The sequence below is a fragment of the Malurus melanocephalus genome, unplaced genomic scaffold (assembly GCF_030028575.1).
Source record: "Malurus melanocephalus ecotype Western Australia unplaced genomic scaffold, MMel_1.1 scaffold_365, whole genome shotgun sequence".
Classification (NCBI taxonomy): Eukaryota; Metazoa; Chordata; class Aves; order Passeriformes; family Maluridae; genus Malurus; species Malurus melanocephalus.
The window spans coordinates 12,237-39,757 of record NW_026623597.1 but is presented as its reverse complement, the minus strand read 5'-3'; the positions used below and the strand labels follow the sequence as shown (position 1 = coordinate 39,757).

Here is a 27,521-nt window from a genome sequence, read left to right as displayed (position 1 = left end):
TCCAGCACATTAAAATATCAAGTGCTTTGGCAGCTGCCCTATTTGTGAAAAGCACATGTTGCACTTTTTCTCACCCATTGTGTAAAGGTAGCAGRGATGACAGGGAAAGGGTCCTTTAGAAAAGTGGCTGCTGAGGTAAGAATTTATGCACAGCTGCATTCTGAAGAAGGAACATCCTTATCCCTTCAAAAAAARMMMAARTTTAAAAAATATTTTTAAAGTATGAGGAATTCTAGTGCTTTTAGACRATTATGCTTTCAGCAATTATAGCCCTTTGGGAAATTTTTTATTTCTTAGGGACTTTTGTCATGAGGTACTATGGTAATTGTTTCACAAAGCATATTTAGGTAAACTTTTGAATGTTTTCAGTGTGGATTCAGCTATAGGTTTTTTGTGATAAAGGAGTATTCACATTTATGGACCTTTTCCACTTTGCTTTTAAAAACCTTTCCTACTGTTGTATGCAAGAAACAAAAAAAAAACCCAAAACTGTGCAAGCAAGAAATGTTTATATAATCTGCATGAAGAAAATGACAAAGCTTTTTAGACCAGTGTTTTTTTTCGAGTAAAAAATTACTGAGTTATGAGCTTGTGTGCTTTTGTTATTACAGCTGGGTCAGTTTAAGCTCGTTTCTGACCTCAGGTTCCCTTCTTCCCTCTAACCATTTTGTGATTCAGAGCTCCTTCAGTTCATGGGAAGTCTGGCACAGAAGAGGAGGACACTGGGAGTGTTTGGACAAGCGTTCTGCGTGTTTCTAGATACCCAACTGTCACAAATTGTTCTTCACATACTTAGGAGGAGGCTAGGCCCAGTACTTTTTGCTAAATGCTTTCCTTTTTTTTTTGTTTTTCACTTTTCTCAGTTGTACCTATTAAGAGGAAGAAAGTTGTGAAGTTGTGTTTTGCTTCAAGTACCCTTCTGGTCCTCCTTCATCTGGTGAAGTGCTGGAGTACTGGTGACCAGTGCTTAGAAAAAGTTTTAAGCTATTAAGCAGTTGCTATTTCCAGCCATTTTACTGGAGAGTTTAACTTTTTCAAAATCCCTCCTGAAAAGCTTGTGTTTATGTCGTAAAAAAACCAGCTTTTTTCACAACTTCTGTATAACATGCCAAGAGCTTCAGCTGATTTAAAACAAAGTTCCATAAAGTCCAACAAGGTCTATTCTAAATAGGCTTTGAGTGTAAGTAAAGCATTTTCAGGCAYATCAGAGGTGAAGGTTCTGTGGCATCATCATGTGTGTAGAAGCTGAGGGAATTGCAAGTTGTCATCAGGCCTTCTGTAGAAGAGAGTGCAAAGGAATCATTACTGCTGTTTTTCCTTGTTTTCAAGGCAGCATTTTTGCACTGCATTTACAGTCTGAGGGYTGTAGCCAGGGAAATACCATAGATCAAACACAGAGCACACAATGGTCTGTGTCATTAGGCCATTGTTTTTTTTCACGGGTTTGGTGGCACAGGTGGTTTTGTAATCAGATCTCAGTTGTGATTTGTGACTGGTACTCTGCAAGTGGAGCACTTAAAATATCTTGATGGTGATGTGGTTAATCCCATGAGCTAATTAGACTTACTTTACTGTTCCTAGGGTTTTTTGGGCACAGGGTGGTTTTTTTTTTTTGTTTTGTTTTGTTTTGTTTTGTTTTTGTTTTAGTGCTTGGCGCAGAGATTGTGGTCCTTTCTGTGCCTCTTTTTGTGGCTAAATTAAAATAAACTGTTCTCTGTTCTGGCTAACACCTTGAACACTGTTTCATTTTGTTGGTTATTGTTGTTTCTKTTGTCCCTCCATTCTTAATCTTCAGTTTCCAGATTGTTCTGAGTCATGGCTGTGGCTTTTATATTTTTTCACTTCTCTCTGAATATGTACTCTCTRTTGACAGTGGTGTTAATTGTAGGATCCTAGTATTTGGTTCTTCATAAGAAAGGGACTTTAATTAGCCCCATACAGGAACAGAAGGTAATTGTCCTGTGGGGTGACTCTTCCTTGACTCTAAATGCATCTCAGATTCTKAACTTCAGTATCCTGATAACATCCTAGACAAGGATGAAGTGGTGCATCTGGAGATACCTTCTGTGTTAGAAGCTGCAAGGACAATGCAGTGTGTGCGTGCCTGGATATTAGAAAGCTGAGGTTCTCTAAATTACTGTCTTGGGACTTCTGCTGTTGCTTTTTATTTRAATGTATGTTGCAGCCTTTTMTTTTTAAATAGRAARCATTTCTTGAWGTAAGTTCTCARCTAAATTATATGTGATGCTCATGAYTAGGGATGRAAGAGTTWAGGYAATTTTCTAGGATYTGATTTTTTCYCACTGTTTTATGATAAAATATTTAAAGACTTGTAATGGTTTGGATGGTTATAAGTGATTCTATTGTTGTTCTGTATTTTAAATACATGCAAGTGTTCACGTGTGTTAGAATACTGGTGTTTTAAGGGTGATGGGAGATGAAGTTGAAATAGTATCTACATATTTTTTCCTCTGTTWAAGTGTGAATTACCTATTCAAACCCACACCATAAAGTACAATTAAATGGTTGTCTCTGGTGTTTGGGATTGGTCGTGATGGTTTTACCTGGGCTTWCTTTTGCTTGCCTACTCCTTAGTATTAAAATTGATGTCCCAGGAAAGGGAAAAACAGTGCAACAATAAGAGATACAGGCATCCATAGAAATAATTGTAAATGTTGTCTCCTTTTGTAGCTGGAAGTGACCAGGTTTTCTTAGCACTTCAGTGARAGTCTAGTAAAAATAAATAGCTTAGAATGCTGGATGGGCTTAAGGGATGATTTTCATCAAGTTTCAGATTTCTGTTGTGTTTTAAACATATTTCTTTTTTTTTTGGTTCAGTTTAATAATCCATGACTTGTGTGCAGGACTAAGTTATGGASTTCCTTTAAATGTAAAACCTTTAAATGAAAAACCATGAGGGAACTCAAAGCTTGTCATCTGCAGGATGAGGTACAAGCATTTTAAATTAACTTTTCATTTGAGTGTCTGCTGGAGAAAACTCTTTCAAAATGTGGCAGATGATATATTTAAAAAGAATTTCAGAAGAGTTGCCATGCTATTTGAAGTCTAATTTGACCAATCTTGCTATTCAGAATAGTGTTTAAGAACTTCAGGAGACAACTTTACTTTGTTTTTGTTGTTCTTTGAAATGAGAATCTAAGGGATTGATCCCAGATCAGTGTGATTTTACAATTACATTGTAAAATTAGATCATTAAAAGAGTGCAATAAAACTCTGAAAGACCTTGATGCGTGGGCCATTTTCTACTTTTACTGTATGTCTGAAGTTCAAGTAGTCCAATATCTACAATTAATTTCAAAACAGAATCAATGCTGCAGTGTCTTTGAGCAGAAGTATTAGTTTTTCTGTGGGAGGGGAAGGACRTCCAGCATTCATTAAATATGAAGAATTTTGCATCTTGGTCAGTTTTCTTGAGGATCAATTATAAGTATTGACCTGCAAACAAGAGTTTACCCATATCTTCATGTAAGTCTGCAACCCCTTTTGTGGAGTAGAGAACCAATTAAAATGTAACTTGTCTGAACTGAGCAAGCTGTCAAAATCCATCTAGAGGTGTTCTTATGATAGTTCTTATGACAGAGAGTTCTTTCTTGTTCATTGTCTCTCATCTGATTTGTTTCAGAGGACCTTACTGTATTTGGTAACACATATATGGAACTATTTTGTGATGCTGTTCATTTAAAAATAGGACTGTCCAGGAAGAAAGGTGAAGCAGATGAATGCTTTTCTGCTGTAGGATGAAATTTTTGGAAGTGTTGGATCTATAACAAATTTAGTTCTCTCACTAACTCTGCCAGTATTTTCAGGGTGAGCTTGACCCTGCACAGTTCCAAGTGTCTTGCTTTCTGATTGTCAGTATTTCTTATGAGATGGACTACTGGCTTCCTCATTAGTCCTTTGGGAATAATTATAGGTATTCAAAGGCTGAAATTGGAGTTGAATGACTTCCAGTCCTGTTTGTTTAGTGTTTTGTGGAGGCCAGTGGGAATGCTTATGGAGACTTGAATGAAATTTTTACCACAGTTGCTGCTCTCCAGCTCTCCATGATCTTTTKCCATCAAGGGGACAACTCTGGCTTCCTTAACCAATCTTTTTTCCCTAAGGAGGTCGATCACACATAAGTGGTATGTCTGTAAAAACAAAGTGAAAGAGAGTAAAAGCTCCTCCCCATTGTTGTGCTGTTGCAAACGAAGGTGATTCTTCTGAGGAATTTTTTTTTAAGGTGCATCCTAAAAAATGGGCAGTAAAGTTATCTTTTTGTTCTGACTTTTTTCATCTTTTTCTTTCTTTGAATCTCTGATACACAGAGGTAAATAAATGAGCATTGAAAAAGCTGTGGCATAATCTGTTTGATGGAAAGCAGGCTAATGCAGAATGGGAAAAGATGTCTGAAGAAATTGTGTKCCTGTGYAGTGTATARCATACACAGTTAGCAGTACTAGGSAGGTGTTTATAAAACGTGGTGTTTYATACAGGTGTCCCCACAAGATTTCCACTATGCACTTTGGAGAGTCAGAATTGAGCTTCTCTTGAGCAGCTTTTATTGACTTTGCATCCCATTAGACTGATAAGATTCCTTGAAAATGGGCTTGTTAATTTTGCCATACTGCTCTCAAAAGAYTTTGACATCTCTAAAGGTGTCACTGAATAGGATATAGAGAAWATATTGTGATAACTGTAACTTTCTTCTTTAGCTTCCCCCTATTAATTTTAGCTTTTATTTAGAAAATGGATTTTAATTTTAAGCAAAGCTCTGAATTTGAAAAAAACAACAGATGTCTTAAATCCTGATGATATATCTTCTGTTAAAAATTCYAGTGAMTTCTATTTGTCTATACTATTCTATWTATCTAAAATAAAAAAGAAACCATACTGCACATAGTCTATCCATCCATTGCCATTTCTGTWGTGACTCTTCTGACTTACAGATGTTTCAAGGGAATGCAGAAATGGGGCAGGAATTGGGATGTTGTCATGAAATGGTAAATAGGATTGTCTTGTTGCATTTTTAAGCATGTAAGAATTCCTGGTGCTGAGTTTATTGACCTCCCACTTTATTACTTGCCTTACCCTTTCCATTTCAATATTAGTTTTGATTTCCTTCTGTTGCTGCATCAGGATTTTCTCCTCTGCCTTAATTCCTGCCTTTCAAGTGGGCTCTGCTTTTGTATTTACAGACTATGCAGCACTTTCCCACTAATGCTCTATATGAAAATGAGGTGTTTTCTTTACTACCCAGTAGAAAAACAGATGATCCTTATAGTTTGTAAAAAAGGAAGGCAGCCTGTATACCTAAAACTGGAGTATCAAGAAGTGTTAATTGCAGTCTTTCATTGTTAGCGTTTTTTTTCTGAGCTGCCCTTCAGTGCATGGGAGGACAAGGAGTTACTGAATCACAGGAGGGTAGGTTCTGCTTTGTGTTTTGTGCCTGTAAGCTCCATTCTAACAGCCCTGAGATATATCACCARCCTGCCATAACAAGAGGTGCACAATAAAGTGAAAACAGAGTGCTCATCTTTCTTTTCCCCGCTGTTTTGGTCTCTGCCTTGAGAACTGCCCTGCACTGCATCCCAAACCACTCTCCCTGATTGTCGATTTGCTCTGCAAACTTTGAGACTTTAGCCATGAAGTACAAGGCCCATTGGTATTCTGGGGAACAGTATGTTCCAACAAGGAAATAGAAAAACCTTTCCTATTTTTTCCCCAGTAATTCCTAGCAGTAGCACACAAAGCAGTGTGAAATATCTGTTTCTRGGTAGAGAAAATTTTCTTCAAATGCTGCGTCTGAAATGTGACCTTAAGAGGGTTTTTTTTTGGGAATGAGGAAGGACTGTAACATAGGTTAAAATTGTAWAAAGATGAATGTTTCTATGAATTTGGAGCCTAAATTTGGGTAACTGGGGAGGTGTATTTGATCTCTCAAAGGCCAAGTTCTCCTGATGTAAYACAGTTAAGACTCTGACTTGAATCTTTGTCGTGTCACTAGAGGAAATATCTGAAGATAACTGTTTGCATAGAAATGTGTGGACACAAACAAAATCAAAAGGCTTCTTTTGGTTTTATTTTGACTGGCAGTGGAGAGTGACAATCAACTCATTCTAGTTTCTTTTCCACAACCAAGGAAGGAGAGGGGGTATAAGAAATTAAAAGAAATGAAGGAGGGGGGAAAAGAAAAGCCGGCACAAATACTGCTTTTTATTTATTTATTTAATTTATTTTTAAATAGATTGATTTTGGTGAAGAAAAGACTCTTCTATTAACAGCATAGTGTAGTCAGACTAGTTTAAACAGTTGYATAATTTTAAATTGATTAAGACAGGGCAGAGCAAAGAAGCTTCTATCAGAATATCTGCCCTTCTAGGATACTAACATTTGAAGTAAGTTAATGTTGCATATTTGAAAGTAAATGTTTTCTTTATGTTTAGTCATTCTTCTGTGGCTAAAAAGAAGWAGTTTAAGTTAAAATTCTGTTTAACTGGGCCCTTCACTATTGCTCAGAGTTTCTGAGGGAGAGAACCAGAGGGGCATCCCAAATGTGCAATGATTTGCACTTCTGGGCCAGCGCTGTCTGTGTAGTGTCGTAATGTCAGTGTCTCCCAAGGCTTACACATTTTTGTCCAGTTTCAAAATGTTTTTTCAAAATRTTACATATTGTTTTTTTAATCCTATTACTTTAATGCTTTACTGTTTAAATCCCATTTTAACATTGTTTTTATATGGGAAAATTATGTATACCCTTCTGTGTGGTCTGATTTTCATTTGTGATCTCTGTGTATCAGTATTGCCTCCAGCACAAAGTAATGTGAGGGCCAAATTAAGTTTTGAAAAAAAATTCAGACCTTGGGGTAGAAAGTGAGAGAATAAGTTGTGTGGTGGATAAAAGCACTGGCAACTGCAGCATGGAGTCTGGGTATACATACTTACATGTGGTACAGTTGGAAGCTTATCTTAGACAAAGTGTGATTATCTCACAGRTTTATCTGTGGTGCAGTTTGTCTTTGCTTTGTTGCATTGTTTCAAGTTTTCTTACCTTTGAAAGATGAGAACTTTGGAAGGTGGCATCTTTTCCAGCAGTATTGTTTGTGTTTCTGAAGGTAGTACCAACTTAAACTTCATATGGAAATCCCGATTTTAGGTGTGTCTTTGATGTTTCTTTTCCTTATTTGTCCTATTTATTTCCTGCAGTTATTCTAGGAAAWTTTGAGTGGCTTGCTCTGATGCAGATGTTCTAAATCAAATACCTTTTTCTATTTRTATAATTACAAGCGATCAGAAGCAATGCAATCATACAAATCCTTGTGGACAAATTTAAATGGGACATGCATCTTACTTCCCTGTCCTAGTAAGCAAAATGTTCTGTTTCACAATTCAAATTCTTGGATCTTCCTAATGTTGTATCTAATATGAGTTTCCTGTTAATTGGTGAGTTTACTGCAGTTAGTTCTGTATGTATTACTGATTCATACTGTTAAGTTGTGAATTAACGTCTAAATTGTAAGTGTTGCTTGATGAATTGTCAAATGTAATGAAAGCCAATACTTGATATTGAAGTTCACATTGGATTTTAATAAATGATTCTCAGGACAATGTGCTTGTGCCTCTGAGTACTTTTCTGCATGAGTTCTCCCAGAGCTTGAGTGTCAAGAACTCCAGATCAACCCCAGCACCAGCTACCAAAATCTCTCACTCTCTTCTGTGTTACGTTTTTGTATAGAAATGGGATCTCAAACAGACTTGAAATACAGAACCAAAATCTGATCCAGGTGTTCTTTCTCAGCTGCCTGAGGTGAATGCAGAATTCTGTACTTCATGCTCTACTTAGTATGAATGTTATGTGTTAATTGAAAATAAGTATGTATTTTGTGGATTGGAGATACTGGAGGAGGGAGAGCTGTTGAAGGAAGTTCACTGAGGGCACACTGCAGGGCRTTTCTGGGTTCTGTTGCCTACTTTCTTAAGTCTAGTGCACAGCAGAGCATAGAAGGCATTTGCTTTTAACAATAGCTTGTGATGAACTGGGCGTTGTAATCAAAGTCTTGACAGGGATCCTACTTGTATATTAAAACTCTTCTTCCTTAATCTTGTTAGTACTGAACACAAGAAAAAAAAATCTGTTGAGGAGTTTGGAAATTATTGTGTGTTGCACCTGGGATGGTGCCCAGGACCAAAGTGTTTACCTCTGTCTATTTGCATAGCCTGAGGCACTTGTGATTGCCTCAGCACGGTGAGCAGCCAGGGAGATGGGARCTTGCACGAATGCTGGGTGGCAGAGGGGGGGATTCTTGGCTGCTAGAGGAATGCTGAAGATTGCATGCTTTYATTGCTGATGGGGAAAACATTCAGCCCTGGGTAAGAATATTTCAGACAAGGCTTGGAATATGTCCATATCACAACAACCATATTCTTGCTATCTCTACAGTCACCTAAAAAAAAAAAAAAGAATTCTCGACTCCACAGCATTCAACTTCATGCTGAAGAGAGAATAGAAGAGCTAAGAGTCTTGCTGGGGGAAGCAGGGAGCATCTATCAGTTTGCGATTTATGGTACCAGATGGATTGTGCTGTGTGTTCTGCCTCCAGTGATGGATATGTTAAGTTTTGTCTTTCTCTCATGCATGCTGAGATGCAAGAAGGGAAAGCATCCATCACTGAAGGAGAACAATCAAAGCCAGCAAAAAAAGGACACAGAATAWGAAAGCACCATAGACTAAAAAACTGTTGTTACTTTTTGCTCTTATATCATAAATGATTTGAATACATTTGGGCTGGGAACCTGAACTGTATAAACCTTGTTGATGTCATGTACCAACCAATGCACCCCCACTCCCCCCAGTATTGTTTAAGAGTCTCCCCCTATCTKGAAAAGCAGATTATGAGTCAGTTCTTTTTTCCTGATACATAACAAATAAAATCAATAGACTTACTTAGGATTTGATATGATCTCCTGTATTTAAAATGGAMTGGATATGATTTCTTTCGATAATTTTGGAACACTTAGACTAACAAAGTGGGTAAGCCAGCTTTTGAAATGTGTAAAAACTGGCAGAGTTTTAAAATACTGTACATTGTAATTGCATTTTTTTGGGTATTATTACTTCAGCTGCACAATTATGGGAGCCTGCTGCATATTAGCMGACACTTTTCCAATAACCTCAGGCTGTATGCACTGCGTTGGATTTTCCACTTCAAACTATCATCTTGGATTCTCCCAGACAACATATCGCTGCCTTTTTTTCTTTGTAGCAGTGCATGCTGTAGGCAATGGAGTGTAATACTTTCTGCATTGTTAGGCAGTGAACATTATCAGCAGCTGCAATATTCAGGATTGGCCTTTTTGTTATTATTTGGCATCTGCAGTGCCTACATGAATGTGTTCAGTCCTGTTTCTCCAGAAGGCAGCTGGGCTCTCTGACTGAGAGAACACAACTGTAAAGGTTTCCTGTAATTGTTACTATCCTCAGGAGTTCAGTCTTAACTGCAACTGCAGTTTTTCCAACACAGTTCACTGAGATATATAAAAACTTGCATTTTATTTAAGGAACATGGGTTATATTAAAAGACGTCTTTACATTGTATTATGGTTAAATGGGGACAGATCAAGGTTTTCAAAGCTATACCACAAATCAGTTCCTAAGTGAGAACAATAATCCAGGTCTCATAACCCCAAGCTTCATCCTCGGTCTGCAAGCAAGCAGATGTATCTGAATTAATTGTGCTGCAGAGAATGTATCAGCTGGTATCCTGCAGTACAGAAAATGTATTTCAGATTTGRAAATAAAATCTAGGACTTTCCTGAGGCTTGTGGACTTTTTTTTTTTTTTTTCCAGGAGATGTGTGTCATCTAAGCTTCATGTGAATTTTTTAAAACTGAAATGAAAAGGTTCAAGGTTTGCAAAAGGTCAGAGAAAACAATATTTTTGTGGTTACCTATTTAAAGATGCATTTGCTAWGGACTGATTTTCTGTGGTACCCATAATTTTTGTTTTACCTTTCTTAGCTTACTTGCCACCTTTGGAAAATAAAGGGGAAAAAAACTGGTTAATGAGAGGAAGGAAGCAACTGTTTCATGAAGGCTAAACTTATAAATTACAGGGTGTTCAGTTTTGCTCGTTTTTCCTAAATTTTCATAGATATTGAAAAACATGGTGATCAATGAAGTTTAAGATTTATGTGCTAACATCAGTTACYAGCATGTCACTTAAATCAGAGAATCAGTTAAGACATGAAATTACTTGGAAGAATTCCAGAAAAGGACTAACATTTTACTTCAAGAGTGGTTGTGCTCTTATCRGGGTGAGTGGGCTGATGTTGAGACTATTTTTCTTACAGGTGAAAATGGTAAAAGAGGTAGAAGCAGTACAGGGTTGCATTTTGGTGAAGAAACGACATTTCTTGAGAAGACCGTTGCACAGTATCCTTCTGCAATACTAACATTCAAATACACACAAACACACACACAAAACCAAACCAAAATGGATGCAAAAACCCCAAACAAAACACATTATATCTATTGAGTTTCATCTGAAGGACACCCAAAAATGCTAGAAACATTTATTCTTACCTAAGTCTTGTGGAGGTACACACAGAAGCAAATCTTGTGTACAGCATGCTACAGTGTTCAATAGTTCTTTGACTTGCATTATGAAGTTAATTTCTCTGGTCACGACATTCTTGGCCTTTTTTTTGTAGTGAGTACTAATACCATTTGGCTGGAAGGTGATAAAAGGTGTTATTCTTGTCAATATTCTGGAACTGGAAAAGTCTGCGTGGCTCATCAAACCAGTGAAATTCAGGTTCAGAAGACCATGTAAAAGTTTGGAGACATGTAGTTAGCAATACCATTGGAAACATACCACATATAGTGTCCTATAGACTCCAGTCAAAGACCAGAAAAGCGCAAGKATAAATGATGTCTCACTCAAGAATAAATATTTTCAGGAGGTTTGCTGTCAAACTCAAGGAGATCAGAGTTGTATCAKTACTGATTTATTTTAAATAAAATTACTCAGTTGTGTAGTTTGCAGAAAGTTGGATAAAGGCCATGTTTTCCCTGCTCTTTGAAGTCTTCATGAAAAACATGACTTCAGTGCGAGCAAGACCACAATAATTTCTCTTTTATTACTGTTTTTCTCCAGCTTTAACATTTTAAACAAGGTAATACTGTTTGTTCTGTCAGCAGTCTTAATAATTTATTATACTTTAAAAATGACTATTTTGGGATYGTGGTGGGGTTTTTGGAAGTTCTGAGTGCTGCTCTTGGACTATAAATCTGTGGTGGCTAGTTAAAAGGTTAAATGTACATTAACATGTCCTGTCACTTTGACCTGGATGGAGTTAAAGCAAGTAGCAGGGCAAGTTCAGTGGCTTCAAATGAGTTGTTATTATTAGTCAAATCCCTGCAAAACCAAATAAATGTTATGTCATTCTGTTTTATTATTTTCATCCAGAGAACTCTGGCTGATTGGTGTCTTCACATACTCTGGTCTGTGCTTTTCYGTGAGCAATATATTTCCTGTCCTGGCACTCCAGTCCTACATTTCTTCTTATTTTGTCCTAATGGAGACTGTTCTGGTTGTGTTGAGTTTACCATGCCTATGGGGTCAGCCTGACAAACTCGGCATGAATCAGATCTATTGCTTACATGATTTGCACGCAGCCCTGTGAGTCCATCCACAGTTGCTCATGACTGAACAGCTGAGCCTGTGCTCAGCAAGGYGAGAGCGATGCTGGAACTGAAGAGAATCCTGGGACTGCTCCTGTTTTGCTCGGATGTAATTTCTGAGTTGAGCCAGAAGACACTTATCAAGACCTGGAAGTTTCCCAGCCCTGCACGTGAAGCAGGAGTGTGTGCAGCCCTGTGTGCACTGAGCTTCCACTTTGCAGTATTTGTCTGCAGGTGTCTGTCTGTTTGGGAGGTGTTTGTGTGCGCTGGTTCYGTGGCCTCAAGCAGTGGTGGCTGGGACATGTTCAAGGATGTTACAGGCTTTTCATTTGTTATGCTTTTTCTTCCTAAAAATTCCTACATTTATTTTATTTTAGTTTACTCTGCCCAATATTGTGATTTGGAAAGCATATAAACAAAATGCAGATTTATAAGGCTATTCCCATTTCTTTCATGTTCCTTATGCTTAGATTMTGCTTAATAATTGCCATCTTTCCATGTGCATTCTTTAGTCAAACAAATAAGCTGGATTTAATGAGATATTTTTCCCTCTTCAGCATGAAGAGAGAGATAAGTAGTAATGTTAGGCTAGCATGTATCATAAGGGGAAATGTTAGTGCTTGTAGAAGGAACACAYGGTTGTGGATTGCAGTTGTAACCCTTCATCCTTGATTGATTCCTGAAAGTAGGATATATTTGCATAATGATGTCATGTTTTGGAGGAGAGGAAGAGGAAGGAGAGTATTTTTATCTTTTTATTCCTACTCTTGTTTTCCTCTCTTCTTCTCAGCTTTGATACACTTTCAGTTTTGACACGATTTTCTCTCTTGCTAGGTATCAACAAAAGCAAACAATGTGTTCAATAGTATTTTAAGCATGATATGAAGTTTACTTATATTTGTTCAGTTCTCCTGTGTATAGAGGGTAAGAACACTGAAGTGGGKGAAAGCCCCATCTGTTTGGTGTCCTTGACACTTCTACATCAGCTCCACTCACATCACCCAATGTCACTTGGAGCAGCTTCCTTAACTCAGGTTGTCAACTTTGTGGAGCAAAAGCCAAGGCTGGCTGGTGAAACCGTGTGGAGCTGGCATGTTCTTATCCCACCCGTGCATTTTGTTGCCTTGTGGGGTGAGCAGGGGTTGTCATTAGGYGTTGTGTGAAGATCCTGAGTGCCCRGACAAGCTCACAGCTGGCTGGGTGAGGTGAGGCTCAGCTGTGACGCACTGCCTGAGCAGGGCTTTGCAGCTACACGAGTGGGGAGCCTCGGCGTGCCAGCGAGCCGTGGTGTCTAGACGTGCTGTGATTGTTTCTTTGCTCAATCCAGTGTGCAGCCAAATATCTTTTCAAGTGCAGTAGGCAGATGTGAGTACAGTGCCTGCACCCAAATCACAGAGAAGGGTGCTAACTACATGTGCAGTCTCCTGGGTGCCCCTGCCAATTTTAATCACATGGCTTGGTCATACCAATGACTTTACTGCCATATACTCATGGCAGCAGGAATCAGCACTCCCATGTGTTTGACTTTAAATCTTGTGAAGATTTCAGGAAACCTTCCACCTGTGAATGGTTTTATCCAAAGTCCACCCCTCTGCTCCACTGCCCCATTCTTTTAAATTAGTGGGCTTCTGGAAAATGGAATGTACCATGGCTGAATTCCACTCTTGTGTACCTGTGTTTGTCATTGAGAGTAGGGACAAACAGCTGTTTGGAAAGTGAGTTTGTCTGTTGTTTTTCCTGACCATTTTCATGGAATTTTTTGTGTTAGACTGAAACTGATCATCAGTTCCAGAAGTCATTTTGAAAGGAAAGAATGGGAGACAGAGACATGGACTGATGCTAAACCAAAGCAAAAGTAAACTAAAACWTGRTTACRTGCTTCCCAGTAGAATAAATGATGGGGTTTTTTTTGCAGTCAGACTTCTGATTTTGGTGGCTTTATTTACAGCTTCTGYAAGATTGGTTTGGTGTGGGCTGTGTAGTCTGAGTTAGCCTAATTTTAGCTTAAATTGGTGGATACCCAGGCTAGTTTCTGGTGTAATTCTGACCACCATGCACAGTATTGTGCTTGATGAGAGTGCGACCACAGTCACAGGCGCAGCAGGGTTGCCATATGAAGAAGTGTAAGGGAAGCAAGATGTGAATCTGTAGAAATCTATTGTTTATGTAYTAGCTTTTGTGTGTGCACGTTTTCCCTGAATCAGTAAGATGGATTCATATTCTGTTTTCCAGTTTTGTTTAGGTAATTATTAAGATTAGAATAAAAGTAAACTTGCTAAAGCTTTTATTGTGATCAAATAACATCGGATATGTTTATTTAGAAATAAGAACTGTGAGTGAGTGGTGGTGGGACAGTGGGCAGGGTGAAGTGCTTACAGAAAGCATTAGTGCTGTTAGGCTTGTTTTGGAAAATTGAGGTATACTGCCTTCTTTGTAATGTTTCAAAGTCTAATCATTCAGCTYCTCATTCTGGTGTAGTGAGTGCATACATAAATCACTAGCACACTGCATTTTGGAGATGGGCTGCTTGTAGCTGTCYGTAGAAGTTACTGCATGGTAACAGTTATAATTAATTACTTGACAGACTGAACGTCTCAGAGTAGTTTGTCATCAACATGCRCCGGTGACGGGTAGTTTGAGTGCTGAGGTGTTCAGTTTTTCTCTGGTACAAAGTAGTATGAAAAGCAGAATTTGGTCCTCTTCCAAGTTTTAAATTTGTCCTTGCCTTTCTGCAAAGTGGGAGGCAAAAAAWAGGTGATGCAATGTCTTCTTGAAAATATAAGCTTCTCCTACCACCTTGGACTATGAAATTGAAAGTGACTTTCTATCTTGTAGCTTTGATTGATCTCTATGCCATGGAGAACACCATCTAAATCTGCTTTTGGCAACTTCTACAGCCAAATTTGAYGTCATTGAATTTCATGGAGGGGTGTGTATATGTGCACATATGATATAAATTCTTAATTTAGGAGAAAACTTGTAAATTATAATCTGAAGTACCTGATGATAGGGAGAACTTGAGATCCTTGAGAAATTTCGATGTGGTGAACATAAACCTGAATCTTTGTTGTCTAACCTGGACAGTTCTTCTTGTTCGTATGATGTTTMCAAAAGTTTTTATGCTTATGCATCTGGCAGATTTCCTGAGACTTTCATAGCTCAGGAAAGAACTGGAAAAAAATCACAAACACTTCCAGTCATCTAGTACAGTCATTTTGTGTAAGTGGGTAAACAGAGTGGAACAATGACTCCTTTTTTGCCTCATGTCTCTGTTTAGGTTCAAAGGTGAACTGTTGATTGCTGGTGTATTTGTTCTGTTCCACAGACGTTCTCAGTCTAGGAAAYGAATGCTTAAACTGGACAGACTACTACTGTTTTTTCTTATGAAGTGCCTTTTYCTTGAGGTGTTGAGAGCAGGAAACTGCTGTGTGATTCCTGTCTTGCCGTTTCAAGTAGAGATACAACTTGATTGATTAGCAGCACCTTCTTTGTTTCAATAAAAAAAAAAGCAAGAGATAATTTTTTGAATGTTTATATTTGTCATTCCTGCAAGATGGGTTAATGTGTTGAAATGGGCTTAATGACGCATCTCTTTCTTGAAAATGCCTTTTGTATTGTTTTGAGATATTAGACAGTAACTAATGTTCCTCTTGAACTTTATGTTTTATGGGACGATGGAAGAACTCTGAAATTTTACCCATCTGAATTCTGTCATGGATTTCACTCAGGGACAGATTGAAGTCCATGTATTAGGCATGTTTAATTTTATTGATGTTAAGGCACCAAGGCAAAATTTTGTGGTAAGGATTGTTTTCAAATTAATGTCTCATGGATTTTGGTGATTCTGCAGCAAATATTTCTCTTCTGTTTCTCACCCCAAGCTGCCAGATATTTTAAAGAATGTTTTTTTTTTTTTTCTTGTCTATCTCTTTCCATTTGGTTTTTGTTCACACTATGTAGTTAAAGTGCCTTGCATTTTTAATTTATTGACTTGTGAGACGTGTTTTATGTCTGCTATAAATGCCTGAGAAATGCTGCTGAGCTGTCTCCTCAATACCTATTATCTCCCTTCTGTGTTTCCTTAACTCCTAGGAGCCTCCAAGGTAGACCCAGGACCCCACTCTGGCTGTGCACAACGCTGAACAGAGGCAGTGCATGATTACAAAGGGATGGTGACTGAAAGGTGGGTGAGAGACTGTATTTTGTTCTGTTGGTAGATGATGTCGTGGAGAGACTGTAAGATGATGTCTGGGAAAAAGACTTGTGATAGGACTTTGTAGACCATTACAGYTGACTCTTTTCCCTAAGCTAAGGAAATTCAACAAATGGAAATGGGAGGAATGAAAGAGAACCTGCAATTCTCTCTTCTTACCTCTCTTAATTACATTCAACTTCAAAAAGGGAAACTAGCTAAAAATGGGGTACTTTTTTTAAAATGACACTGAAAGGATAACTGTAAGAGTAACATTTTTGTAGGTGACTATTTCAAGATGCTGTTTTGGAGGCTGCACACAAATGCTTACCGTCAGTCTAAAAACGTCTTAGGAAAAGGAAGCCCACATAGCTAAATGACAAGGTAGAGGAGGCTGTTAAAAACAAGAGGACAGATCCTAAAAAAAGCTGTGTCTGTATTCARAAAAGGATATAAGACCAAAACATTYTCCTATCAGGCTAAACAGAAAGTTAATAAAGGCATTTTTCTGCCACACCAAGAGCAGGAAGTCAGCTGGAGAGTCTGTGTGGCCTGTGTATGATGACACTTTGAAATGAACGATCCGAGATAAATCAATGGCAGAAAACTGTGTAAGTCTTGTGTGTATGTGCTCACCACTGAAAAGTGTAGGATGGTTCCTGTTTAGAAACCCTTCATGTGGGAGGCTTAGGAGATTGCCTTTCTCAGCTGGAAGCATTTGTAGGCAAAATTGTGGAGCAAATTGCATGTTCTCAGTTGAATGGGTCCAAATGTAGTTTACCCAGGTTTTTTAGGAATGGTGGAGTGAAACAGACCAGCTACAGACTGTTGCATGAAGCCACTTGCTTTTGAGTGTCTCGGCAGTTGAGTACTTGAAGATGTCTAATTTGATGCCATGTCTCAGAAAGCATTCATGGACTCAGGGAGTCTATAAACCAATAGACCTCTAGTTAAAACTGAGTGAATTAATTAAAAAAATTAGATTAGTACCTCTGTTTTAGAAAGGACATTGAGTATTACAGTGGAGATACTGAGAAAGAAATTATTCCTGTGAATAAAAGTCTGATTAAGAGGATATTTAAGAACTGGTGAACTGGTTAATATTAGCCTTTAGCTACATGAAGGATGCTCACAAAGATGATGGAGTCAATGTTCCTGGTTGTGGCAAACCATGTAACAGGAGGTTAATGTACACGGATTGCAAATTGAAATGTTCTGATTAGGCATAGTAGGAAAAGCTTTTTTTCTAGGAATGTAGTGCAGCACTGAATAAAATTATCTAGAGCTGTGGTGGGGATGGCACCTCTCCCTGTGAGGGAGCTTTGAAGCTCTGTTGGACAGTGCTACGGCTGACCTAATCTAGGGGTTGGTCAGACTGGGTGACTCCCAGAGATCCTCTCTAGCCAGCATTTTTGTGATTTGAAGTAAATCTTGCTAAAATGCTGTGGTCTTTTGCAGGTGACAGCTGGCAGGCAGATGAAAGACATCATTGGATGTATTGTTCTACTTAAATTTTGAAAAGGCATTTTGTATTCAAAGTTCTCTTGAAATTTTTTCAAAGGAGCTAAGCAGGCAGAGGTTAAGGAGGAGGGCTACCAGCTGTGTAGATAATTGGTTAAATGGTAGGGAAAAAAAACTTCAGGAGAAAAATGTGTTGGAAATCACCAGTGGATTTCCATAAATATCTCTGTGAGTGCCCAGGGGTACTTTATATTCATAAGTGACTTGGGACAAAAGCGGGTTTCTGAAACTAAGTTATTCAGAACAAAAGAAGGTAAACAAATAGGGGGCAGACTGAAAAAATGCATAAGAACTGCATAAAACCAAGTGGCCATTAAAATGATGGAAGAAATTCAGTAATGTTAAAATTCTTTGAGTTAGCTTGAGGTCTTGGGACTAAAAGCAACAATTTCTTGAAAAAAATCAGCTCTATATTTTAGTGGCAATCAAGAAGCAAATTTAGATCAGGAATTGCTCTGAAAGGAGAGAAGTGAAAATATTTGACCACTTTCTAAATCTGTGACGTGTTTGTGTCTCAAATATGGTGTGCTGTCCTGGCCTCCTTATCTCAGAACAAGAGGAGTAGAACAAGAAAAGTTTCAGAAAAGGGCAACAAGAATGAAGAAGAGCAGCAGGATGCAGAAGACATCCATGGAGCAACATCCACACCAGAACAACTAACTAAATGAGAGTTTCCAGACAGGAAAAGCAGTAGTGGCTACGCTAATGGTAGATGTCTATAAAATCATTGGAGCTGTGAGGTGTGTGTATGGGAAATGAATACACATTTCCAGCTACCTTGGTATTAGAAGAGAGATGAGGTGGAAGAGGCAGGGAACAGTTTGAAAGCTAGGAAAAGAAGTGTTTTGTTTTGGCTTTTTTGCATAGTGTGTTAGTCAGTTCTGAATTTCCTTGCCACAGCATGCTTTGTCTGCTGTATGGGTATAAAGTGATTCTGAACAAAGTTGGAAAAGGAGGTGGGAAAAAAGAGGAGACAAAAAAGCCCGAGGTGACAAACAAAGGTATTACCCCTGGATCAGAAAATTACTGAGCTGGGAATTGTGGAAGAGTGTTTTGGTGAGATTGGAGAGAATTTTTGTATATGACTGTCCTAAACATCTGCTCTTAACTGCTTCTGGAGACAGAGTAGCAGGTCAGGCTGGGTGTTTTATCTGAGTTGGTTTTGTCATTTCAGTTTGGCTAAACAGCCGGTCTGACCCACTGTGGTGGTTCTTACATGCTATTTTATAAACAGTAAGGTTTCAGGGTGCACTCCCAGAGAACTCTGTTGCTAACACTGTTTTTAAAAATGCTAAGCTGTTATGTAATTTGAGGTCTCCCACTGAGCCTGGAGACTTTTCCCTCATTGTGGGATAAATTCTTTTAATCTTACTTTGGCACTTGATAAATTACACTTACATCTGTTTTAATGTGTTCAAGCTGTTTCTTTTGAGAATTCAATTCTTAGTCCAAAACTCTCAGTTTTCTGTTTACTGTGATCCCTGTACATTCTGTCAGGGAGCGAGGAATTACCAGAACACCTTTTCTCAATCTGTGAATTCTAGTGCCACCCTTTTTGGTGTAGAGACAGTAGACTTTGAGGGGAGAGATAAACAAGGTGAAATGGCAAAGTCCAAAGGAAGTACAAAGAGAATGAGAAAATACTGATAAATTTGGAGATACTTTTGTGTTTGTGAACTAGCTTGAGAAGCTCAGTGCTGGAGTTCTGTTATCATGATCAAAGAGGAATGGCAAGAAGTGACAGAGTTTCATAATGACAGCAGTTGAAATGGCTGGAACAGATAAGGTTACTGGAAGGAAGATGGTCATAGGAGAAGATTAGAGGAAAACAGGTAATTTGATCTGAAGGAATTGAATGAAAAGTTGTAAGCAAGGTTGAGAAGCTATTGAATAAAGTTCTGAAGAATTAACAGAATTTTAGGAGCTTAGAGAGGAGCAGATATTGGGAATGAAATAATCAGTGTATTTGAATTTCCATCAGTGTTTTATGGATGGATCCATGCAAGTATTAATATTGCATATGCAATACAAATTCCTGTACCAGTATCTGTATTTCCTCTGGGAAGTTTTCCAAAGGGACTTGAAATCAAAAAGCTCAGAAGAAAACTCCTTTTTTCTTTAGGTCAGAGAGGCTAGTTGCTCTTGGCAAAAATGAAATTTTTTAGAACAGTAACAAAAATTAGTCTAAGGAAGCTGAAATRGAGACTCTCAGAATTCCCAAGTAACATGGTCAAAATTTGCTATGACAAAAATGATATGAAAATTTCAAATAGTGATGTACAGTACTGAGGAAAGACTATTTTTCTTGCAGGAAGAGGAGATAAAGGTTTTAGATAAATGGATGGGAATTGCAGAATAAGAGCAGTTGAAAGGGAAAGAGGAAGAGGAATGTTACATAAGTTATTACCAATTTTAAGTATTGCTTAGGTCAGCCATTTTCCTACCCACCTAATTTTTTGAGCTCATCCATTTATGAAGAAAAGTTCTTCCTGGGCTTCTAACTCTTCTGATGTCTTCCTTTTGGCCCTGTGTGTGTAGTGATGAGAAGTTTCCCCTTGTGAGGGATCTCTGGAATTTTAACAAATGAATCATAAAAATGAAAAAATTATTATTAGTAGAAGTTCTTTGTTAAAAGGAACCTGCATTGTGTCAAAGCAGCAACAGCAATTTCAGAGTCGAAGGAGTCTCATTCTCTTTAGGAAACTTTGTGGCTGGTGTGTAACCTAAGTGCAGATCACTGAGCTGCAAACAGCTTTGTACTCAAGTGATGGATTGTGCCGTGCTTGAATCTGCATATGAGGTGAGGAAGGATCAAAGAGGGATGGATGAGGTCACTGTGCCTAATGGAAGATGCTTTGTTTCTTGCTGCRGGGAATGAGACTCTTCCCATTAAAGCCAGTTAAATCTCTGAGATTAATGACATCTAGAAGCAGGGTTTTAACACCTGGTGGGAAACTAAATGGTATTTGATTTATAATTTTAATCTCTCTGTTTTTTTCCTTGTGCTTAAAATTCTAGTTAGGGGTAAGGTTCATCTTCCCTCCCCCACACTGGCACAACTGCCYTCCTTCAGGTCACACTCCTTGCAATAGAGATGCTGCCTTTAATTATTCCAGATATATCTCATTTTCCTGAAATCCCATGGGTTGCTTTCTCTTTTATATGTTGATTGAAAATGTCAAAAGAATTTGTAGAAAAGAACCGTTTTGAGACCTTTTTGCTGATGCTTTTGAACCAAGTTTAGTGCATTTATATATATATTTTTTTTTCACATGACACAGATTTTTATACTTGCAATGTGTACATTAAAATATGTATAATCTGTTTGCTCTGCAAGTCCTTTGGCAACACTACTGAAGGAATTTGAATTATTTTTCAGTCAGCTTCAGATTGCATCTTTATAAAATATGGTGGAATCCAGTGCTGGAAAGCATGCAAGATTGACAGCCCTGGAAATTGAAATTCCTGTTAATCCATGTACTAGCTAGCACAGCCTAGCTGGAGCAGACTCTCTATCTTGGCAGCACRACTCATGGTTAACCTGATGAGATGACCTCTGCTTCAGTTATTTATTGTTTACAGAGCTCTGAAGGTTTGCAAAGATTTTCACAGTGAGAGCAACGTGTTTCAATTTCTGTTTTCCATGTCTTTCTACATCATGTGTTTATTGCTGTATAAATACAGGTTGTGTCTTTTAAAAAGGCAGAGCTGTGAACTGTGCACTGAATTTCTTCTGTAAAAGAGATGTGTTTGTGTACAGTCATATWATTAGTTGTAGGAATTGGAAGGGCTGTAGTAAAAGAAACAGAATCCATCATGGTGACAGTCGTAATATAGGATTTCTGTTGGATCACTCTGCAGCTGTCCCATCAGCATCATGGTGAAAGTGGTCTGTAAGAGAAGAAAGAATTGGCCACATATGAAAGGATGGGGGGAATTTGTTCCTGTATCCAAAGTGTGCATCCAGAGAGAGTCCCACCCTCTCTCTGGGGTGAAGCGTGCTGAGGTAGAGCATAGCAACTAGGAAGTTTGTGCTAGGAAGTTTGTTATTATTCTTTGGTATGTTGAATGTTATTTGCATTTTAAATATCTGTCTTCTCAAGTTACACATTTCCTAACACTGCCTTAAATTGCCAATTTTTTACGTGGCCAGATGCATACCTTAAAGGAAGTTTCTTAGTTTGGTGTGTTTTTGGTGTGGTTTTTTTTGTGTGTCCAGCCTCTTTTCTTTTTGCTGCTCTCTGGATCAAATTCTGCATTCTATTATTACACAAAGTCCCCAGTGGAAAGGCATTGCATTCTCAGCATTTTCCCTCTGGCTCTTTATTTTGAATTCCAGTGAGAGATTCCACAGACCCTTCTCATACCTGTGATACTTGTATCTAGTTGYACCACTGCTGCATGAAGTGACACTTTACTGCTCTGACTTTTCAACGCCACACCCATGGCCAAAGGGAAGGTTTTATTTGTAAAACATTTTATTGTACTTGTGTTTTACCTCGTGTCATTAATAGATACAATATCCAAGGGTTCTTTTTGGTTTTTTTTTTGTTTAATGGCTGATTTCCTTGGTATTCCTTCTAAAGCTTTGATTTTGAACTGTTGTTTTGGAAGTMGATTTAACATGTCTTTCTGTATCAATATGCAAATGACATCAAAGCAGAGACTTAGTGAATAAAGGAAAGAACATAACTGTGAATTGATTACAGAAGAGGAGAAGAGATGGAGACTGTGAGATTTTATATTTTAAGAGTATTTGTAGTACCACTGTTGGGTGAGGAAAAGAAATACAAGCAAATACAGGAAAGGAAAGGTAGTGTTTTAGTCTTTTCTATGTGTTTAAATGAATACCCTTTTCTGCTGATRACAGAATGTTTTGGTTACCTCAAAAAGGAGACAAACTGAGGTCTGGATGCAAATAAACAGCCCAAGAAATGTGAGTCTGTGCCTTTGCTGTTAAAAAAAATCTAAGGGAAGATGTAATTGTCCTCTGTGTTTCTGTTTGAGCTCAAAGTGACCTTGACACATTTGGTCTGTGAAGTGTAGATTTCTCCAAAGGAGCAATCAGAGATATCTTTCAATGTATGCAATCTGTGCATACATATTGTATGCTTATAAGATTCCAAAGTGATAATGAAAAATGATGGCTACAAAGCTACTGAAGTGATTTTGGATATGATGGAGACATCAGTGACACTTCATGTAATTTAGTCTTTGACTGATGAAAGCTGTCAGCCACCRAGGAACCATTGGGAAAGATGTCACTAAACAAATTGGATTTTCACAACATTGTTAGTTCGTGAAATAACTTTACGGAATAGATTTTTTTCCTGAAAGCTTGTAAATGGAWATCATTAAAAAGAGCATCATCATTAGGAATTAGATAAAATATTGAAATCTTAGTAACCAAATAGGAGGATATTTCAGACTTGGAAAAAACTGACTGTATTTATTTTATTATTTTTGAGACACAAATGCACAGAACAGCACAGTGTGTGCTCTGAAGAAAACCCACAGGAGGCTTCCCTTTATTGAAACAAATATGTCAAGAGCCATTCATTCCTCATTTAACTTTAGGTTATTTGACATCTCCTTATTTGTTGTTTGACATCTGCATTGAGTGCTTTATGCCAGATAGCATATGATTTCTGTTGTGTCAAGTTTTRCTACTTTTAAACACACTTAAAAATAGAACTTAGATTTTTAACCATCATTTTGAAGGAAGACAATAAAATTGTTATCTATTCTCTTTGAAGGCTTTTTTTTTTGTCATGCTGTATTTTAGGATCTAGCAAAAAGTAAGCAAATTTATAGTGACAAAAGTCAGGCATTGCAGGGATGTCCCTTGCATGTGTAAAACCTATGTGTGTGTGGATACAAGGACTCTTGAGTATAAGTATTGTAGTAATAATGAATTTGGCCTTTTGTTTTTGCAAACTCTGATTGATTGGATATTTTAGCTGCCGAATGGTGTTTGAAAATCTTTATGTCTTCCACGGTTTTTAATTTTGCCTGGTTTATTTTGGAAAAGGATTTGTTGACTTGATATTTCACAAAAAATTAAAAATATCTGTATCTTACTTCAGGATTGAGTGAATAACTAAAAATGTGGTTGAACTTTCAGAAAGATCTAACAGAAATAAAAATTTTTCCTTCTGGCTTCTTATTTCAGGATTCTGATAGATTTGTCAGGGTTTCCTATGTTCTGATGAACATCTTCAGAAGACGAAACTRGTGCAGTGAGGAGTTGTCTGATTTTTCTGTTTCAGTTCTAAGTGAATCAGAGWCCTATGTGCAAGATCTGATATAGAAAAGTGGAGCCGCCTTTGCCTGTAGTCGTGGAGGTTAATCATGGAATTAGAGGAAACATTAAACAGTGCTTTTATTTGTTTGTTACGTCTTTGTGAGTAGTAAAAATGTTGTTAATGTGTAAAATATCTAAATCATCATCTTTGCAGTGATAGTGTTCAAGAGCAGCAGAGTGAAGTTGTAGCTTACTGATCCCTTACACAATCTGCTCTCATGGGAGATGTCCCTGCCTGTGGGACACCATGACCAGGTTTAGACCTAGRTGGTCTTTAAGGTCCCTTTCAACCCAAACCATTCTGTCATTCTCTGGTACTCWAGGCATTTTGTATAATCAGTGTAGACTGAACCATTGGATAGTTCAGGCCACCTATCCCATTGGAYACTTTATTGCTTATCCAAGAACTGGTGAAAGAATCCGCAAGCTTGGTGGGAGGAGTGGGTCTTTTGAGTCTTTTATTGATAGAAAAGCTACATATAAATTAATAGGGGAACAGAAATCTTCTGTAGTGGTGATGTGGGATGGGAGCTCTGAGCTGCCTCACCTCTCCCTGTTCTTCATATCAGTCTGATACACCTTGCTGTCACTTAAGCTGTTGCTGTGAAGGCAGAATATATTGGTTATTAATGGAAAGAAACAAATCAAAGTCTGGTATTTGGATGGGAATTGAGAGGGGTTGGGAGTCTGAAATGCATCTGCAAATGGGGCCACGGGGCTGAGTGGATTTGCCATAAAAGGTGTATTCTCCTCCACTGTATTTTGGTTGCCATTGCTGTGACCATCATGCATTTGCTGAGAAGTGTTTATTTAATATCCACTGCCCTTTAAAACTGTACCAAAGAACTGCAAGACTGAACCTACTGCAAGAAACATGAAGCTGCCTTTATTATCTAACTGGTGCAGGCTGTCACAATGGTCATTTCATGACATCTGGAGCTCATCCAGCAGTTCTTTAAAGTAGTAACTACTTTAATATAATCTTTATTTTGGAAGTTTGCCTAGTATTAATGTGCAGATATCCATTAATAGTTTTGTTTTAGCAGTACAGTTTTGTACTTTAGATTGGTGATTTACATTTAAAATGTATTATGTTAAGTTTCTATGCAAGCCAAATACCAGGTACTCTCAAATACTTTTATATACAAAATGATAGAGTAGTGTTTTAAGTAGAATATATATTTTTTTAAAACCCGGCTATTTGAAATTGCTGTATCACTGTCTTCCTTCTGGTTTCTCTTTACATCTATGTACAAATTTTGGCACGTTTTTCAGTACAGTTTGCAAATATAAAAAAGTATGTCCAGATGGCTACAGCAATAATTTGTGATGTGATGATCTTCTTTKTTAATTATTCAACACATATTACTCTAATCCCTGTGCTGCCTATTCCAAATTTATATAGAATGCAGCAGCTAAGCTTGCATCACTTTCGTGTTGCTTCTTTTTTACCTGCTTCTATTAACCTTGCCTTTGCTTGAAACTACTTGTATGCATTTTCAAGATTTGACAAAAAGTTTTCATCCAACTCTAACCTTAATCTTCTTTGTCCTTTGCTCAAGAGKTACAACTTTTCCCAGCTATTTTTTTGCTATGATTATCTTGCTGCATTGTCATCTGCTGCTCTGTTGAATGGATTTCCTTCCAGTCCTGAACTTGTGCTTTTAGTTCCATCAAGCCATGTTTCTAAATGTCTTTTGTGCTTTTTTTTCCCAGTTTTTTTTTTTGATAACTTTCAAAACACAAGCTTTTGTAATTTAAGAGTATTTTTTTTCTTTTACATATAATGAAATTTCRGCACATTGTTAATGCAAATTGAGTCACAGCTTTACTTGTTGTGGCTCTGGTCTCACATAGATTCCTAACTCCCGTTGGTGAAATTTCAAAATTTACTTTWTCTGTGAATGAAAAGCTTGCAGTTAAAGACTCAGACCTTAGCAGAAAATGGGAACCTGGCTGTGCTTGGTCRGAGGGGCATCCAGCCCAGGATCTGGTCTTTGTCAGGAGCCGACAGCACATGGCTCAGGCAAGAGGGTAAGACTGCAGCAAGCAGCCAGTGGGATTTTTCCAGAATATTGTTGCAGTTGCAGGATCAGGAAGTTCCTGAATTTCACACTGCAAAATGGGAGTTTCTAGGTATTTCACAGCTATCAATGGGTCCTTTTTCTGAAGGTCTTCCCCACCCCATTTTGAAACTCTAATTTTTTTTAATGAACAAGGCCCTGTGGTATGGACTGTKTGCTAACTGCTATTACTCACAGCACCTGAAAATGTGTTTCTACTACAGAACAGATTGTGTTCTACATTGTTGATGGTGTTGACAGTCTGTTGGGCCCTGAGGAAATGTGTTTGGTTTGCCAGTAATAGTACCAACTGGAAAAGGAGCAGGCAAGTGTTGTGTAGAGAGAAAAGTGAAGATGAAATGCAGGAATGTATGTTGATTCCTTAATTGCTACAGTTTTTCTTTTCCAGTTCCTGTTCCTTCCCTAGCTTACACTTCTGTCCTTTCCTGGCTATTTTCTTTCACTTCATGCTTTTCCCTTGTTGTTAAACCTCCCCTGTTTTTGCTTTCACTTTTCATYGATTTGCAAACAATCATTACCATTTCATTTTTCTATTAAAGTTATTTCGTAAAAGAAAAAGTTTGCCAGCTTTCTAGTTGGTCTGAGGTGGAGAAMCCTTCTTTTTATTGCCTCATTTCTGATGGCCAGTCTAAGGATCACAGTTCAGAGGATGTCCCRAGCAGTGCATGGGGAAAGACACTCTCTATGACTGGAACAAGGGTCTGGATATGAGTGGAAGAAAACTTTAAGTAGGAATCTGTATCTTGGGAGGACATCAAAAAGGCTGAGGAGCTGATGGATAGCTAAGAAAAAAAAAGAGATTGGAAATAAGTGTTGAGATTTTGCTGGAACYTGGGCCTTGTCTGTGCTGATTTGAGTTTATTCCTAGCCCTAAGTTGCCTCTGGTGCTCTTCTCTGTGGGTTGGCCGGTGCTTGCTCAGGGAGCTGTGGTCCCCTGGCTCTGCACCCCACTGATGAGTGATCATTGACTTCTGAGGAGTTATTGCAAACTCCTGGCTTCACTCAGGCCACTGTCCTGGGAGCAGTGCTTCCTTTTCACCATTCACAAGTATCAGCTCTGTGAGAAGTGCTGAAGAACTCGCTTTGATGACATACTCTTATTCTATGATTTGTCACCCTCAGCTACAGATATTAGCAGTCTTTTGGCAGAATGTTGCTATGAATTCAAGGATTGATTTTTGACTGCGTTAGTCAATGACAGCTGATGGCTGTCTGCCTCTTGCAGAACCTAAAATTCATRCCACTGCAGAAATGAATGACAGTATTAAAAAAAAAGTTGAAGGAACTCAGTAATCACTTTCTTAATTGAAGCTGACTCTCACTTTATGCAAATACAAATTAAAGTATGCTGCTCTACAGCATAGTAAACAGGCTGCACTGCTGGGTCCAGTGATGAAATGTGATAGTGCCTGAGTGGATTATCTCACTGAAGATCTATAGCCTCCAGTCACATCTTGGTGTCTAATGAGATGATTTTTGAGCCATTGCTCTAATCTAATTGTGTATCTGACTGATATGCAATTGTTTTTGTAAAGCTGTACTAAGTAAGGAATGTATTTTGAAGTAATTATAGTATAAAGAGGTATAGGTTTGGGGTATTTTGTGCATTTGACAGGAAACAGGATTCACTATAGTAAAATCAACTGCTTGGGGATATTTGTGTGGGTTTTTTGTTGTTTTTTTTTTTTTTTTTTTTTTTTTTTTTTTTTTTTTTTTTTTTTTTTTTTTTTTTTTTTTT

At 38.0% G+C, this 27,521-nt stretch overlaps 1 long non-coding RNA gene across 3 annotated transcripts in view; it reads left to right on the top strand.

Moving 5' to 3' along the window:
- LOC130580827 (uncharacterized) overlaps positions 1 to 27,521 on the top strand; it is a 96,076-nt gene that overhangs the window by 62,933 nt on the left and 5,622 nt on the right. For all 3 annotated transcript variants that reach the window (XR_008966155.1, XR_008966156.1, XR_008966157.1), the window contains exon 3: positions 15,775 to 15,865. This is a non-coding gene — a long non-coding RNA (uncharacterized LOC130580827). The remainder of the gene's footprint in view (positions 1 to 15,774; positions 15,866 to 27,521) is intronic.